Source organism: Elaeis guineensis, chromosome 13 (genome assembly GCF_000442705.2).
Source record: "Elaeis guineensis isolate ETL-2024a chromosome 13, EG11, whole genome shotgun sequence".
NCBI classification, from domain to species: Eukaryota; Viridiplantae; Streptophyta; class Magnoliopsida; order Arecales; family Arecaceae; genus Elaeis; species Elaeis guineensis.
In genome coordinates, this window is record NC_026005.2 from 76,912,578 (window position 1) to 76,930,862 (window position 18,285).

At 36.7% G+C, this 18,285-nt stretch overlaps 1 long non-coding RNA gene across 2 annotated transcripts; it reads left to right on the top strand.

The window, feature by feature from the left end:
- The first annotated feature begins 8,203 nt into the window (after positions 1-8,203).
- On the top strand, positions 8,204-13,667 carry LOC105055870 (uncharacterized). Of its 2 annotated transcripts, XR_012136510.1 has the most exons (3): positions 8,286-8,534; positions 8,648-8,769; positions 13,254-13,667. It is a non-coding gene; the product is annotated as an uncharacterized lncRNA (long non-coding RNA). The 2 variants fall into 2 exon arrangements; XR_833765.4 differs by lacking the exon at positions 13,254-13,667 and having other exon boundaries at positions 8,204-8,534; positions 8,648-8,944.
- Positions 13,668-18,285: the final 4,618 nt, after the last annotated feature.

Genomic DNA, 18,285 nt, shown 5'->3' on the forward strand with positions numbered 1-18,285 from the left:
CAGGCTCTCCCTGTTTTAGTCCCAATCAATATGGGACTTTGAAAACCACTATACTTGCCACCCACACAACAATTCCTCCATTTTTCAAAAGTCCCATATATCTTTACTTTGCCAAAGAATCAAACTCTTTTTTTAGTTTATGTAGTGTCCGTCCTTCTATTGCTTTTCATCTTCGCTGATAAGACATATCTATCTAAGTAGTAGATGTTCTTCACTTTCTTCCTTCCTTACATAACTAAGTTTCCACTCTTGTATTCTCTACACCAATTTTCAATATCAACATACTTATACCCACATGAAGCAAACTCACCCAATGAAATAATATTAACTCCAGTAGACACATACCTTATATCAGAAATTACTTTAACTTTATTATTGTGGAGCTTCAGGCAAAATCTTTCGATGCCTTCAATCTTCTGCTTCAGATTATTTTCCACATGGATGTAGCCAAAATCTTTCTTAGTATGCAAAGTATCAAACAGGTCTCTGTTAGTGCATACATAGATATCAGCAGCAGAATCCATCATCCAGCTAGAATTATTCTCAATAACAGCCGTGTTTGAGAGGTAAAGTTCATCATCAGTATTGATCACATTTACAGAAGAATTAACCTTTGACTTACCCTTCAACTCTTTCAGGCTTTTTAAGTCTTCCCTGAACTTTGGGCAGCGAATCTGGATGTGACCCAACTCTCCACAGTTATGGCACTCAACAATACTAAAGTCTCTCGGTCGAGATCTCGATCTTCCATCACGTTGGTCATCTTTCTTCTTTCTCCCACTCTTAGAACTCTCCGCAGCTAGTACTCGACTCTCTCTGGGGTAATCTTTATCTCTCATCATTCGATGATTCTCTTTCAAAATCTTCGTCACCTCATTTAACTGTAGTGTGCTTTTCCCTGCTAGTATTGACTGCACCAATGGTTTGTAGGATCTGGGTAGTGAAGCCAACAAGAGCAATATCTGCTCTTCTTCCTTAATCATCTTCTCTGCATTCAATAGTCAAGATACTAACTCATTAAATTTATTTGAATGGTCAATAATATTACCTCCTTCCTCTATCTTCAGTGAGTACAGATCTATTTTCATCATCAAGCAGTTAGTTAATGTCTTCGAGGTATACTTGCTCTTCAATATATCCCACAACTTCTTCGATGATGTCTTCTTCAACACCATAATTTTAATTTGTGGGGCCAGTGCCGTCCAAATTATACTAACTACCTTCTTTTGGATTGTACTCCAATCTGAATCTTTCATCTCATTCGGCTTTTCATCCTGCAATGCAGAATCAAGACCTTGCTATACCAAATAATCTTAAATTGTGCATTGCTACACAGTAAAATCAGTCTTTCCATCAAATAATAAAATCTCATTCTTCAATGTAGTCATGATGTTTAATAAATCTCGAATTAACCACCTCCACTTAAATAACCAATAATAAGTACCACAAAATAAGCCAAATTTGAGAAAATCAATCTTAAAAAAATAAAATCAGTACGTCAAAATTAGTCAGAACTAATCTCTTCCCAAAATTGCTGACATAATGCTGAGATCTACTGATGTGGTGCTAATTGGTCTTCCTTCTGGACTACTGATGTGGCACCTCCTGCTCCTTTCTCTTTCCTCCTTTAGGCCGAAACCTCGCTCTGATACCATTTGTTAGGACCGACAGTGGAAGCACTTACACAAATAATAGAGAGAATAAACAAAGAGAAAAATAACATAAGAATTTAACATGGTTCGATCCCTTAAATAGACCTACATCCACGATCCCAAAAGGGATATCTCTACTTAAATAAAACTGCTACAATTTTTGAACGGACAAAATTGCAAATCCTCTCTTCCTCACAACTCCTCAAGATCTTGATTATACCCTCTTAGTTAACACAAGACTTGGCTTATTGTCGTGCATCTAAATAAGAACTAGGAGGGTCTATTTATAGGAGCACCAGGCTCCCCCTATTTTAGTTCCAACCGATATGAGACTTTGAAAATCACTACGTTTGCTGCCCACGCAACACTTTTGAAATCTCCATGCATAACGAAGAGATGTAGCTGGAAAGGGGGAACACTTTATTCACTGCAACACTGATCATTTGACGGTGTTCAACATGGTTTCTCCATATTGTCCAGGAGATGAAGCAAATATAATACTCTTAGCATGGTCCATGATAAGTGACAAACCCAAATCTTCTATTCTTTTCAGAAGCTGAGAGCCATCAAATAAGTATGTAGATAAGTAGAAAATGGTAGGTGTTGCTGCAAGGCTCCGAAGATGAGGTCAATAACGAATCGAGCTGGAGAGTTGAGGGTTAAGCCAATCTGAACTGTAAATAAAACCTACAAAAAAAGTCCTAAAATCGCGGAGTGTCCTCCGATTTAAGATCCTTCGATGCTTAAGTCAGCCGGAGCCTTGAGAACAGATGGTGAAAATGGAGAAGTAAAAAATATGAAATGAGAGTTTGGGAGTAGAGAGAAATAGAAAAAATTCTAGTTCTTTAGTGAAATATTTAGTAAAGTTTTATCTTTATGAATGTAGACTTACCCCTTGGAGAGTACCCTATCCCCCTTTATATAGAGGCAGCTTACTTAAATCTTAAGAAAAGTTTGTTAGGAGATCTGTTAGGCTATTAAGCCATTAGAGATCTATTAGACTGTTAGAAATCTGTTAGGTCGTTAAGTTGTTATAACAGAATAGTCAGTTGTGCAAAGATCGTGGGACAGCTGTCCATGTGGCAATAAGCTAGAATATAGCTGGAAAACAATTATTGCTAAGTTGGATGACAGTTGTTGGACAACTGCCTATATTCTTGAGGGGATATTGGTGAAATACCGACGTGGAATAGCAGAGATCAGCGATTATCTGAACTAAGTATCATATCTTTGGTGTTGACAATCATGTCAGTTAAATACTGAGGTAAGGTGTTGCAGATCAGGCACAAACCGATATGGGCATTCTACCTACCAGCAATTTTGGATTAAGCCGACTAGAAGATAGTATTGAAGAGGCAGATTGATCGTGAGCCAATATAATTATGAGAGAATTATTAACACATAATGATCTGCTGCCATGTGTCCAGATGATGATGATGTTAGGTAATATACACCAACAATAGATATATACAAGTGAAATTTATTTATTTTTTTTTAAATTTTATTTTATAGTTGCAATCTATTGCAAATATTTTGTTAGGCCTTGTTTGCACTTTGCAACATCGTATGCTAAAGAATTTTGTTTAACATGTGTTGCATGATTGTGTGTACATGAAATATAAACCATGCCTATGAACAAGAAAAGGTCGGAGAAGAGCTACAGACACCTAATCAAGACTGAAGAAGAGAGAAGAGAAAGAGAGATGCATGCCAGGAGAATCACCAAAGCGGAAGATGTCACTAATGGTAGGAAATTTATACTTAGGGTTAATCTAAACATTCGAAGGTGTAGAGTTTATTTATCTGTGTAAACTTTACCATAAGAAGCCCACAAATTTTTCTTTTTTTTTTTTTTTTATAGTTAGGATATTTTTTTAAGAAAATACAAAATAATTTCAGTTTTCCGTGACATATTTTTTCTAGGTGAACCATAATTCCTCCATACAACTGCTGACCAAGTCTCATCTCATTAACTCCCATCTCTTTCATTTAAAAAAAAAAAAAAAATTATTAGGCCTTTTGGAAATTATTTGAACAGAACAAGAGAATAGCCCATGCAACTCAATAGATTTTACAAGATAAATCATAGTTTCAAGAGAAGGGCTACTTGGTAGCATGACAACGGCAGGGATGCTAATGATGAACTAACTATAGCATGACAGATAACTTGGCTCTTCAATCGAATATGGTAGAAACAGACACCCATAGTCTTCTTCTTCTTCTTCTTCTTCCCCCCCACCCCCCACTTTTTTTTTTTTTTTTTTTTTTGCGTAGCCCTTGTTGGAAGCTTCTTGTGACGAAGTCTCTTAAAGCGATTGTTTGTGGATAAAACAATGATACAGCTGCAAACGACTTGGAAATCTGTCTTAAAACTATTGGCGTGTAAATGGTCAATGGTAGCAGTTAGGGGCTATGTGCATGGAAGCCTGACTTATCCATGGGCAGAAATTTCATGGATGAATTAATTGGATGTCATTTGGACCGAAGACAATGATTTTTTTACCTATATGTTTTAAGTTACCTTTCCTTTCATTTTTCAGATTGACTGTTTCTTTTGGTCTCCCACTCCAATTAATGATCCTGCTGTAGACAAAATGCCCTCTAAACTACGTTAGAAAATTTCTTGGTTACCATCACACAAGTCTTACGCATTTCATATTTATAGTGCAAGGAAAACTACTTGTTTACGTGTGACATGGAAGATAGCATCGGGCCGTCACGTCCAATGGTTTTGGATTGTATCTTTTGCATGAAAGAATGGTTCACCTTCTTTCATGGCATTCATCACTTTAAGATCTGTACAAATAGATAAAAGAGGTAGGCTAGAGTGCTTTGCGATTTATACAATACATGATCCAATAGTTGGTATTGTGAAAAAAGATCAAGCATTCTTTCATGTGAAAAATACAACCCAAACCCATGTCAAGCGAGCATTTCATGCGCATTACATGTGTTCGCTGTACTCGAAATGTGTTTGGATGCCGGTTAGCCGCCTCTATCCCTGGAATTGTAACGGATGCATCATGCACACATTGCTTGAGGCAGGCCCAGGACCTAAAAAAGCCTGAATTTTTCGGGTATTTCTGTAGGCCCAAACTGAGGCATACGGTCTCGGGCCTAGCTGATGGTCCGACCTCATGTTGGCCCAGCCCGAGCCTAATTCCTGACCAATCCTATTGGTCAACAGTTATCAAGGATCGTGCAAAGAACTAGAAAGATAGGCTGATTATTATTTAATTAGTGTTTCATTCAAAAAAATATTATTTAATTAGTATACACGCAAGTGCTGAGGTTTATCTTTGTTGAAGTCAAATGCAAGAAAACAAATAATAGAAGTTTGCCCGGTCAAAATTAAAAAATAGTTTGTTTTTTTTAAAAAAAAAAAAAAAAAAAAGAGCCTGGAACCATGGCAGCACTTTTGAGTTTTATCTACCTAGAGGGATTAATCTGGATTATGTTTGAGCAAGCCGTGAAAATACTAAAACCTCGAGAATAGTGCACCATTATTTGTCAACACCTCCTCAACCACAACCAAACTGGTCCCTTATTTCTATCATGCATTTGCAAAGAAATGTTCAACCCATGAAAGAGAATTAGCAGTAATAATATAATTCTGGCTTGTGGGGCTCATAAGACAATAAACCAGATAAGTATTTTTCTTTTAACTTCCTTTTTTATGAAATGGAAATCCATATAAGTCTTTAGAATCTTCTATGACTGGTGGATTACCTTAGCATGGTGGAAAACTTGGAACTTTAATTGCCACCTTTAGCTATCAGATATTAAAGGAGAGGAGAAAAAAAATGGTAGCAAGTAAGAAGGACGAAGCTTTCCACTGCATGACATCTTCGCTTGTAGTGGTCAGCCAAAATGGAAGCTTCCTATTTATACAGGTCGCTTGTAAAGAAAAAAAATGTCTTCGTGTGGTTATTTCTATCCTTTTTTTAATGCTACATTAAGGCATGAAGTTAACCTAATACTGGTTGCAGTCAGTGATGGGTAAAAATCATTTGTTGTTAATTGGATATGAGTTACAAAGCCTTGTTTTGCTGTCGGATTATATTAGCTAGAGTTTGATTTCAACATGACCTATATATTATTCTGTATACTTTAAGTGGAGCTCACTCAAATTTAACTGGAATAACATGGGATTAGTGCCTAAATATAAATAAATTGCATCATATGTACGCTACTCCTAATTTTCTTTTCTTTCTGGATCTTCTAATTCTATGAGTTTGGTGAAAAGAAACTGCTGTGGATAAAGCATGGAATTACATAGGATAGTTTTGAATGGGGAATCTGCGTTGGGAAGACAAAGTTATTCAAAAAGGCCAAAAGCTAGGCCTGCAAGCACTTCCCACTTCAGAATCTTAAAAGAACGACAGTAAACGAGCTGATTTGAATGCATCATTTATCTAGTTGGCCACGCCAAGCGCAAGTGGAAGCCAATTGGTAATATCCAAATGCACTTCCTTGACACTCCTAGGGTTCACCAAACTTTCATGTTCTACCATCTCCCCCTTTTTATTTTTTTTTCCTATTCTTTTTGGAAGTCGGCACTAAAAAACAAATACACATGACTCTCCTAGGATTATGCTTGAATTGTAAAAAGCAAGGCAAACCAATCAAAACCTTTTCCTTCTTTTTTGATTTGGTTCATATTGGCCTTATTCTCATTGTATAGCAACATACACACATGAATGTAGCTGACACAGAGTAGTGACAATTCTATTGCTTCTGCAAGCTTAAATTATTCCAAATTTCTAGAAAAATTTAGACTACACAGAAGTATGGAATATCTTCCAGGAAACTGATCAGTCATGATTGATCCATAAAGTCTAATGGAATCCTTCTTATTTATTTCCTCAAGAACTAGTTGACTTTGCTTCAGCCTTCATCTAGACCTAGGTAAATCACCATTTTGATGATTAAGAAAATCCTTGCTCAAAGAGAAAAGGGTAAAGACATTTCAAGAAGTTTTATCATCTATTTGAGTCATGATAGATGTCCATGAGTTGTGCTTTGTGAAATGATAAAAATAATTATCTTCTTTCCGTGACCGGTACAACCGTTTCATTTTTGACTTTCAGCCACAAGATTGGAAGCAAATGGTGGGTGGTTGCTCTCTCCTGCACCGAACACCATTTCACATAAGCTAATTTCTCCTGTACCGAACACTATTTTATATAAGCTAATTTGTGGCTTAATTAACACATGTATGACGTGAAGATTAATGAGATGACTTGGGTTACTTAAATCTTCGTTATACGTCAATCTGGCTTGATACATGGCTTGATAATGGGTGACAGAATAAGAGACATCAATATATTAGCTATTGCGGTCATGAGTCAAGGGATAGCTCGGATGATTGGTTTATTCCTCCGCACTCGCATGCATGAGGTATCGACAACTTTCATCACTGACTCTATCACATGGGGGCTCACAGTTTTATCCTTTAAAAAATATTTTATGGGGGAGAAAAGATTCTAATCCATATAAGCAATATTTTCTCTTGACTCACAATCGATATAGGACTAAAAATGTCCTCTCTACACCATAACATTAGCATTCTAGCCATTTAACACAGCAATGGTGCACACATGGTGTCTGCTATATTTGTATGATTTGTCCAGGGAGGAGGTGGGTTGAGTTGGTGGCTTTTAGGTGATTCCATGAAAATTCTCATTAGTAAACTAAACTAGGTACCACTAAATATATATAGGATAATAGTTAACCCTCAAAACCCAACCCAATCTCACCTATAATATGAGAGACCTCACCTGCACGTATTAAAATTGTTCCAGGGTAGTCATCAAGGTGATGCTTATAATTTTGTCCCCTTTATATAACATGTATATTTTGATGGATTTGAGCAGTTTTGCTGAAAAAACAAAGACACTGCATTTTCTGCTGCTATATGAGCCTTACTTGCCACTAAGTCTGCAATCCAAACACCTATGGCTGGACTCACAGTTAAACATTGTGGCACAAAAATCTTTTCTACATGCCCATGTACAAAAAGCATGCTCATGTTACTTTACAAATGACCAAAATTATAAATTAGCATGCACACTGCTATATAAACTTAGCGCATATCATCATGTACTCACCAAGCTTGCTTAATCAGTTGAATAAATTGGTGCAAAATAAAATTTTATTTGAGCAAAATAATGATGGTTACTCATCATCATTCTAATTTATGTATGAGAGCGCTTGCTCGAAGAGAGGTCCGCACTAATCAGTAGAGCAGCTATTTATTTAGAATGTTAAGACGGCTTATTCACAACTCGTCACTTTAATAGCTTGAGACAAGATTCAAATTTTATGCGTTATCCTCCAAGTTTTCATTCAAGAAGCCAAGGGTATCATTAACAATAAAATTAAGGACTAATGGGCGAGAACCCATTTATTCCCTCCCCCAACTTGGAGTGCGTGTGCGTGTGTGTGTGTGTGTGTGTGTATATATATATATATATATATATATATTATTTGGTATGAACGATATGCAGCACACAATCGAAGCTGCGTCCACTAGTCGGCAAGCCCATCGAATTCTACGGCGTTACGGACCAGGGGTCGCCCAACAAGATATTTAATTATCCCAACAAGATATGCACACCCTATTTAAAGACCCTCCCCCCACCAGTCCACCACCCCTTCTTCATCTCTCTGAACTCCTTGGCCAACCAACCCCCTTCTATAAATCCATTACATAAAACCCACCTTCTACTCTTTCTTGACCAATCCATCCCATCTCCTCAAACTTCTACCTGTTAAAAAAATATGGGAAGGGCTCTGTTTGTTCTGGCACTTCTCCTTTTTGTCTGCTTCAGCCAAGCAGCACGGCCTGAGCCCATGGATCCAAGGACCAACCAAGTAGAGGTATTTATGTGTTCCGTTTTTCTAGTTAACACAAGGGTCACTTTGTTGCATGAGTACGTTTTCCTTAGCTTTATCATTCATGCCATTTGACGTTTGGGTGTATTTGGTTATAGGCTGTGGAGGAGGCCAGTTTGGATGAAGGGTGTGGTGGAGTTGGCGAGGAGGAATGCTTGATAAGGAGGACCCTAGTGGCTCACACTGACTACATCTATACCCAAGGGAAGAAACCCTGATGGTAGGAAGGACTAGTTGGGATCATCCACAAAAAAAAAAAAAAAAAGGAGGACTAGTTGGGCTATTTTAGTTCTCTGATTTTGCTTTTCAATGTGGTGCTTATTCTATGTATAACTTTTTAGTTCTATAGTATAATGATGTATGTTAATTTGTTAAAAGGATTTCTTTTGTTCCAATGAGTATGGATTGGAGGGTTTTTCTGGAGACTTAGATAGCAAACAAGAAAATCAGCATGGAATCAAGACTTTGTGGATTTAAATGAATATTGCAAAAACATTGAAAGCAAACAAGAAATAAGCATCAAGCCACCTCGAAAAACCACTGTTTTCTTTTTTTCTTATCTCTATTTCTTTCATTTGGGAATAGGGTCTCTAATTTTGCCTAGAGTTCATAAAAGATCATGACTGAAGGTGTCATCTGTTGATCTTTTTGGAAAACCTGAAGACTGACCTCACAGTCTCACTAATGATCAAGATATTAAGTGGTTATATGGATTATAAAAAGCCCAGTGCAGACGAAATGAAATCTAATCAGGTTTAAGAAGTCTCTCTGTTTTTTTTTTTCTTTCTTTTCTTTACAAAAAATTATATGGTAGCTTTTTAAGTCCTTTTATTTTTTTTGTCTTAAAAAAAGATGATGGTTAGTTTTATGATCATGGTTTTCATCAAAAAAAACAAAAAGGAAGATCATATTAATTTTATTGCCAGCAGGTGAAGAGGTAAGAATTAAACCTCCTCTCTTGAATACCACACGATTACATCCATCTTGTTACGTCCTAATTAGTTGACTTTGTAAACCTCTCTCTCCTAAATTCCTACATGTTCTAGAATCAATTGAAGGATGGGGGTGACCTTCTTTTTCTTCTTTCTTGCCTTATTATTGCGGAGGATTTGATAGCAAGACAGGTCTATGATAGGAAGGTGAATGATAAAATATTTTGCCCAATGGCGTGGTCTCTCTTGGATCTCATAAATCTTTGTCTCAAAAGATACAACTTGTCCCTTGGTTTTGATGAGCTATAATCAGCTTATTTGGAGCAATATCCATATGATTCTTTTAAAGCCTCCTTCCTATGACCTTGAAGAAGTCCAAAAAGAATCAAGACAGCAACCTTAAAGAGGCACACGTGCCGTGCAGTTGTCCGATGGGAGTTCTACTAGATAATTTGACCAATATATGACCCTAATGTCATAGGTTCCATAGGATAACGAGCAGCAGCCCGACAATGATGATTGACCCAACAATTATGAATTAAAGGAGAAGTATTTCTTTTCAAAATATGTATGCAGACAAGCCATGGAGGTGGCCTTCCAGAGCTTTTGACAAAGCAAGGCAGATAGCATTTGGCCTTCTGGGAGATCTCAAGTCAGGTTGGATGTTTTATGTTGACTTTTGTGGTGTCTAAAATTGACTTCGTATGTTCATTGATCACTACAAAGAATAAGTAGGTCTTTCAGACTAATTTTGCTAGGCTCTGGTATTTCTAATATTTGATGTTCGATTTTATATTTGGAAAAAAAAGAAAATGAGACCATGAAAACTTTTTTCTTTTTCTAAAACAAAATAATGAAAAAGGTCACCAGTCATTTCAACCATTGAAACTACGGATAGATAGAGATTTCTGTCCCTTAAATTTCATTTGCAAGTGGTCTACAATCATACTAGTACATAAAGGTTGTTTGATTTTTTAAGTCTTTTTAATATGTCATATTCACAATAAAGAAACACTAGTATGTATTGTTGATACTAACTGCAATGATTCAAGTTGTGCAAACACACAAATAGCAGCTCATCTTTTCTTCATTACTCAGATCATTTATCAATCAGTAACAACCATATAAGACTAGTGAACTGAGAAGTAACAGGATGAGTAATCTTGATCATCTTTTTAAACTTACAAACTAATAGTTACTGGTAAATTTGAATTCATATCATTCTAGAAAAGGATTAAGGCACCAACTACCACATCAAACCTCAATTTCTGATTTTACTTCTTCTTAATGTTCTCTCTCGATATCTCATCCTTAATTTCAAATAATTTTATCTCTATTTTCGAGAGAAAAAAATAAATTAATAATTTTGTTGGAAAGGACCCTAGAGGATCCTTGGCAGGATTTATAAATCCTCTTGTTTTGATAGCATGGAAAATGATAAGATGTGGCCACCAAATGGCCCCAGGATTCTAAAGGAAGCTCCCTTCGCACACAAGGCACCCAATGTTGTCGTGGCAGACCAAGAGTTCCCTTTTATTTACCTATTTGTTGAAATAGTAACAAAAAATACAAAATTAAAGCGTAGAGATATGGTGTCCCCTCCCCTGTTCCTCCTACAATATTCCATAGCTTGCCGAAATCTCTTAGATCGTTCAAATTACAGACCAGAAATTGTTTAGGAAATTTGGACCAACTTGAAACTAATTGATTCAGTGAAAGATTCTGTTCAAAGAAAATTTATGTCAAGCCTTTTCATCAAACAATTCCTAGTATTTAACCTGTTTTTGAAGCCCGGTCAGTGGTTTTATTTTGATCTTTAAGGGAATATTATTTTTCTAGAGTATTGGTGCGAATGGGCATTTGATGCCATGCTTAGAGATGAACTTGTACAAAGATCTAGTAGCAGACAAAGCGCTTCTTTCCCCTTTCTAGGTCTGTTTGTCTGACTCCAAGCCAGGTGTCACATTGCTGAGAATATTGAGCAAGCTTTCCAACTCCTCAGAAGCTTATCTATGCAGTGGATATTGGACCTTTATATTCGATTTCCACCTTTTCTTATCCCAATAAGAATACATTGGACTATTCCTAATGAAGGTTTGGAAACAAAAGTTGAAGAGCCGTAACACCCTGTCTTGAGTTTGCCCAGAACATTTTTTTTTTTTTTTTTTCATTTTCAATGTCTGAAACTTTATTATGTTCTTGGGGGGTAGCAGAGAGATTCAACTATGTTCCTTCAAATGGATTAGACCATTTTCCTTGGCTTTTAATAAGAAAATATTTTATTTTCTTGATGAAAGGTGATTTAAACAAATAGCACCATTTTTTTTTTAATTTTCAAACTGTTTTGCTATGCCGACTCATAAGGGTTGTTATAACAGCACAACCTTATTCAAGAATGTACTTATTGTAAGATTGGTATAGACAAATAATGATCATTTTTTTATTACAATAAAAAATAATGATTTAGGAAGAGATTTATTATTTGGTAATATTGATGCTATTCAAATTTTGTTGTTGCATGACCTTAATAACATCCATCATTGATGCCCAAGACTCGACAAAGCTCTACTGATAAAGACAAATGCTAGTCTGATGTTGGCCAGTAGAGAACAGCAGCATCTTTTGATAAATGAAACTCTAGAATCATATAAGGGCATGCTTGGTTTATATAATTGGAATTGAAATGAATAGGAATCAAAATAACCATAACCTCTAATATATTTGGTTTATGATCAGAATTAGAATCGAAATTGAATTTGAATGTGAGAGGAATGTGTTGTTTAGATTTTGAGATGATTGGAATATTTTAACTCCTTCTTGGAATTAGAGTAGGAGCCGCTCTCTGCAGCTAAATAGTTTGAATGGGAGTTACTCATTCTTATTTTCATGTCAAAATCTAACTCTCCCAACCAAGCAAGTTTTAACATCAATTCCATTATATGTCATCTAGCTTCTTCTTTTTTTTTTTTTTTTTTTTTTTTTTTTGGACGTGTGCATGTCAGAGAAGCCTAGCTTATGCGGCTGGCCTCAGACTTCCCCTTCCATCCAAAAGAGACGACAACCAAAAAGAAAGAAAGAAAGAAAAAAAAAAGAAGCCTACCTGATCAAACAATGTGTTCCACTGGAAAACGCAACGGCAGTTGGCCGTCCACCATCCTTTCCACTAGCGACGTAGCATCACTTTCCATTATTTTTATCCAATGTTGTGAACTCACGGACGCTTTGGCGAAGGAATATCCTAAGCTGTGAAGGAAGCTCATGTAGTTAAGAAGGGAAAAGGGAGTTGATGGATCCTAAGACAGAGGAATTATATAAACATCCATGCATGATAAATACACCTTGCCCTCTTTACAAAGCAACATCATTTAATTACCATCACACTCCTATAACGCTCGGTTGACTTCATGAAGTGAAGCAGTCACTATAAAAGTTGGTTAAAGTATGAAGATTCATGAGATAAACCCCCCATTTTTAAGTTTCATGATGTTGTAGTCTTGTAGAACATCATAATCTTCTGATATAATAAAAATTAGCATGTCCACACTTCTAACTTGAGAACTACAAGATGAGGCTTAGTTTATTGTATCTCTATTAACAGTCCACTATAATTCCTGCGGCAGTGGGCATCTTTCCCCACAAATGCATGCCTTTCCTCCCCCCTCTTTTTGTTCAAAGTGCCTACCATTCTCATTTCTCTGGATATAGTGCCATGACGTGAGACTTTTTAGACCTATTAGTTTGTCATTGTTTTCCCCTCTCTCCTCTACTGCAGGATTCCAAGGATGGCCTCGGTCAATTCCTCAAAATGGAGGCCACCAATGTCCAAACCACTAGAGAAATGAAAGCACCAAAGCATGGTAATGGAGGCAGAAAAGATATCATCCAATGGACCGCTATGTCCAGATTCAGTGGTCCTCCAGGCTGAGTGCCGGTTGCTATATTGGAGGGCCTGTTATGGTGCCAAGGCGATAAGATTTGAAGATTTGGCAGAGGATAGTGGGAACACCCTAAAAGCCACTTGGTAGGCTTAATGTATTGCGATTTCTAGACTATTTTAACTTGAACACTGGCGTGCCATAGCTGTGATGTCATCCTCTGGCTAGGGCTGCCAAATGAGGTGGCCGTGCATGGATCTCCAATCTAATATATATGAAAGTAGAACTAAAACAAAGTATGATAGCAATTTAAGCTATTCACGTAAGCACGAACTTATCACCTTTTGAATACCATGTAGATCAAAACAATTCTGTAAAATATTATTTAATTAAATAAAAAGACATTATGACATTAAAGAATTGAATTGAAGCTCATATGCGAATTAAATGATGTGGTTAAAGCTCATTTTTGTAATGAAAGCCCACTCTTATAATTGAGTGATGTAACCGGCAATATAGATTAATATCAGACATTTAAATGGATATAATTTTATCATATTAATTTATTAATTTAAAAATTATTATTTTTAGAAAATGAGCAATGATATGATCTAGAACCCGCACACAACGTGCGGGTTCAAAACTAATGTTTTAATAAATGAAAGTTTAGATTTAGTTGAAGTTATAAGTTGAGATTGTACAAAGCTCGTCTTAAGCAAACTAAGATTATATTATATATTAGTAGAGAAATTTTTTGTGCACCACGAGCGGTATGAAAAATCCGGCATGGAGTACATTGTCTTGTCTGATTGGTCCACGTAGTTACTGCTTTCTAACGTATATTTAATACCTGTAGGTCGGCTTTTTCATTTAAAAATTTTTATGATGAAAATATCTCTACTTTTTGAAAAAAATTATGACATCCTGTGACGTATTATAATCCAGAATATCATAATATGGCCCAGATATCATAATATAGAAAAGATATTTTTATCTAACCATTTTTCAATACACATTTAATGCCTGTATATCGGCATTTTTGTTTAAAAATTTTGAATGACGAAAATATTTTTATTCTTTGAAAAAATATGACATCCTATGCATATTATATTATCTTGTGGACAAAATTATGACTTTCTAGATGCAAGATACTATAATATGGATATAGGATGTCATAATTTTATAAAAAATTGAAGTATTTTCATCATACAAAATTTTTAAACGAAAAATTTGGTTTACAGATATTAAATAGACGTTGAAAAATGGTGTTTACGTGGACCAATCAGATAAGCAGTGCGCTCAATTGACAGATTTTCTACACCGCTTAGGGTGCACAAAAAATTTGCCTATATTAGTAACCTAATAGTGAGTTGGGCTTTAGCTCGATTCAATGTTTTAGTAGGTCTAAGAGCATATTTAATTAGAGAAAGTTGTACTCTATAATGAAAATGAAAATAAATGATTTCTATTCCAACCATTTGACGGAAGTTTAATTTCCATTTTGATTCTAAAAAGATTAAAATACTTCAATTCTCCACAATCCAACCTTTATTCTCCTCTAGCATTTGAATTATATTCTAATTCTAATTTTGGTCACAAACTATAAAGATATGGAATATCATCATTTTGATTCCCATATCAATCTATTCTAATTAGAAGTCAAATTGCTGACCAAATGCGCTCTAACTTCTGATGGCACTGCCTCATGCTCTCTTTCTCTCTTTCTCTCTCTTTTTAAGGCCTTGGTTCCGGGAAGCCTTGACTTCCCCTTGGACTCTCCATTGGATTTCCAGTTTTGCCACTAGTGATTTGGCAGCTCCCAATGTGGGACCGATAGGTGAGGCGTCTGACCACACCTGGATGAAGAGATAAGTAGGTATATTGGCGAAGTCAATTACCAGGGACATAATACAATGCAACACGCTGGGTTTATTAATATATATTCGAAGCGGCCAAGAAGCCTCAACAAAGTTGGGTGGGTGCGGGTGGGGTGAGATTTTGAAACGTGCCTTCCACTTCACCCAAAAAAAAAAAAAAAAAACGTGCCTTCCACCGCCTCTAGAAGCTGTTGGATGTTTCATTTTTTATTATTTTATGTTTCGAGCAAGGAAATGTGGTTAAAACGGGTTTCAAAATTCGGCCTTGGAAGGGCCCACGTATGCGCAGACCAAACCTAAGAGAGAATGTGATATGGAAAATTATTTATACACCGTAGATGATGCAGGATCGTACATATTATCCATCATAATTAACTTATAAAATTATTTTTTTTTTTCACGATCTATATTTTGATTCTATATGTGGGCCAACCATCATGAACGGTGCATACATTCAAAACTTCTCCTGAGATGTTCCACCACGCTAACACTGCTTCATACCTTAAGCCAAACAAAATGTAGTTAATATACGGCCCAATGTCCTCTAAGAAACATTTCATCCAAAGTCCAAAACAAGTCACGTGGATTGTATCTATTTCGTGCAAGGCAAATTCTTATTGGCGGTGCAGAACGAGCTGCACTGTATGCGGTGATTGATGCACATAGAGCCCCTCCCTCTCCCGCACGTGATCCAATTATCACATGCGGTGCACAAGTAGAGCATCACATTTTCTGCTTTTGAGGCCCATGAATTGCAATAAAAGCAGTAGTCACTGCTAACACTTCCAAAATACTTTATTCATTCGTCCCGGAATTCTTTGTACACCACCCGTGGCATAGAAAATTCGACATGGAGTTCACCATTGAGTCACGTAACTATTATTTTTTAATACACATTTAATACTAGAGTTTTATTTTTTTATTTAAAATTTTGAATAACGAAAATATCTTCTTTTTAAAAAATTTTGATATCCTACACCGATATCATGATATCCTATGTTGAAGTTATGACTTTCTGCATAAGATGCCATAATTTTGGATTGTGCTATAGTACTCTTTTAATATATTTTACAAAAGATGAAAATACATCCAAGCCGTTGATTAGGTAAGGCTAATTAAGGTATTTTGATCCCAACAGGTTACCAACCGGTAATCCATGGGGTCTTTTTTTTTAGCACAAACCCCCCTTCTCCATTCCCTCAGTGCCCTACCTCTCTTCGCTGCCCCCCTCTCCTCACCCATAGCATCCTCTATCGACGGTCTTCCCACGACAGCAGCCTCCCTGCGCCGGCAGTATCGTCACCCCCTACTGCATTCGAACATCTCCAACCCTCGGGACTTTGCCCGCTGCATCCCCATACCTACAGCCTCTCTACGACGGTAGCATTGCCGCCCCCTCCTCTCACCGACCGCCCTCTCCTGATGCAGGCAGGCATTGCCTTTTCGTTCTCTCCTCCCAACGCTACCCCCTTCGCCCCCTCCTCTTGCCAACCGCCCCCTCCTGACGTGGGCAGGCATTACCCCTTCGGCCCCTCCTCCCAGTGCCACCCCCTCCGCCCCATCTTCTCATCGACCGGCCCCCCCTGACGCAGGCAGGTGTGGCCCCCTCTCATTCAGTGCCCCACTCCCTTTGCCGCCCCCTCATCTCGCCTGGTGCGTTCGGGCATCTTCTTTCTTGCATTGGCCGATGTTGCAGTAGATTTCCTTTCAGATTCTTCCACCTCCTTCAGCAGGAGAACTATTTGGTAAGCTAGATTAATGATTAATCATAGTAAACTTAGCAATTTGAAAGTTAATGATGCAAGATTATTGTTTCTTTTAATTGATGCAGGTGCTGTTCAAATTTTTGCCACCGAAGGTCTTTTAAGGTTTCTGTATTGCTCTTAGGATGTGACGATAGCTATCTTAATTGAGAGATTGCTCAGGTATACTTGCTAATTTGATTTATAATTTAATAAATTATTAATGTAATATATTTCTAAATCTTTTGCTATGCATAATTTATTATTTGAAGAGGATTTTGTTATTAAATTTACACTATTATGTATGTTTTGTTATCTTTTTTATCATTCAATATAGATAAATTTACAATATCAATTTATAAAAAGTTATTTTGCGTTGAAATGCCTATTGACGAAGACAATAAAGATTTAATCTCAAGTTTTTAAGTTGCCATGTTGAAGAACATTTCGATGGAGATCATGTTACTTCTCATAATTTGAAGTGGTGACAAATATGAAGTTAGCTGTTTTTCTTGATCTCATGGCTTAGATTTTTTGCTGACATGGTTCAACAATTGTGGATGCTGCATTTACAATCCAAGTTTTAGATGCAGCAGCATCTTCTTTGCTGTATGATGTTTGGTTGAAGTTGAATGAAATATGAGCAATGAGGTTTCTTTATGCCTAGATTGTGAGAAGATTATATTTTGCCCAACCCTATCAAATGCTCACGGTCAATTCCTTTTGATGTCTAGACAAAAATTGTCCTTTTGATGCTCACGGCCAGCTCCTTTTGATATCAAATGCTCACGGTCAGCTGAGAGGATTATGAGATGCGAGCATCTTATGAAAATGCCCGGATTTGGTGCTTGATGTTATGTTCTAAGAAAGCTTTGAGTTTGTGTGGATTGCTTGACCGATATTTAATTGTTATGTAACAAATAATTTTTGTATAACAAATTTGATTTACTTTTGAGCTTGACGATTGTGCCACTGTCACGAGAGGCCTCATGATAGGCCTATAGTGTTGCAATGGTGATTATGCATGTTTTGTTGGTTGCTAATAGAAAACAATATTGCTGTCCTGGGGTATTTTCTGACTGAGTTGTGTGAGGTGTTTTCTTGCTGAGTTGTCTTCCTATTTTTGACTATGTTCATGAAGATTTAAAACCAAAGCAATACTGGTTACATTAATGTGATTCTTTTATTTATGTTTCCTAGATGATTTGTTCTTATTCAGTTTCAAGGAGTCAATTTGTGTTCATTCCCTTATCAAATAACTTCAGGTTCGATCACCCTATCTTGGAGATAAATTTTCCAGTATGCATGGG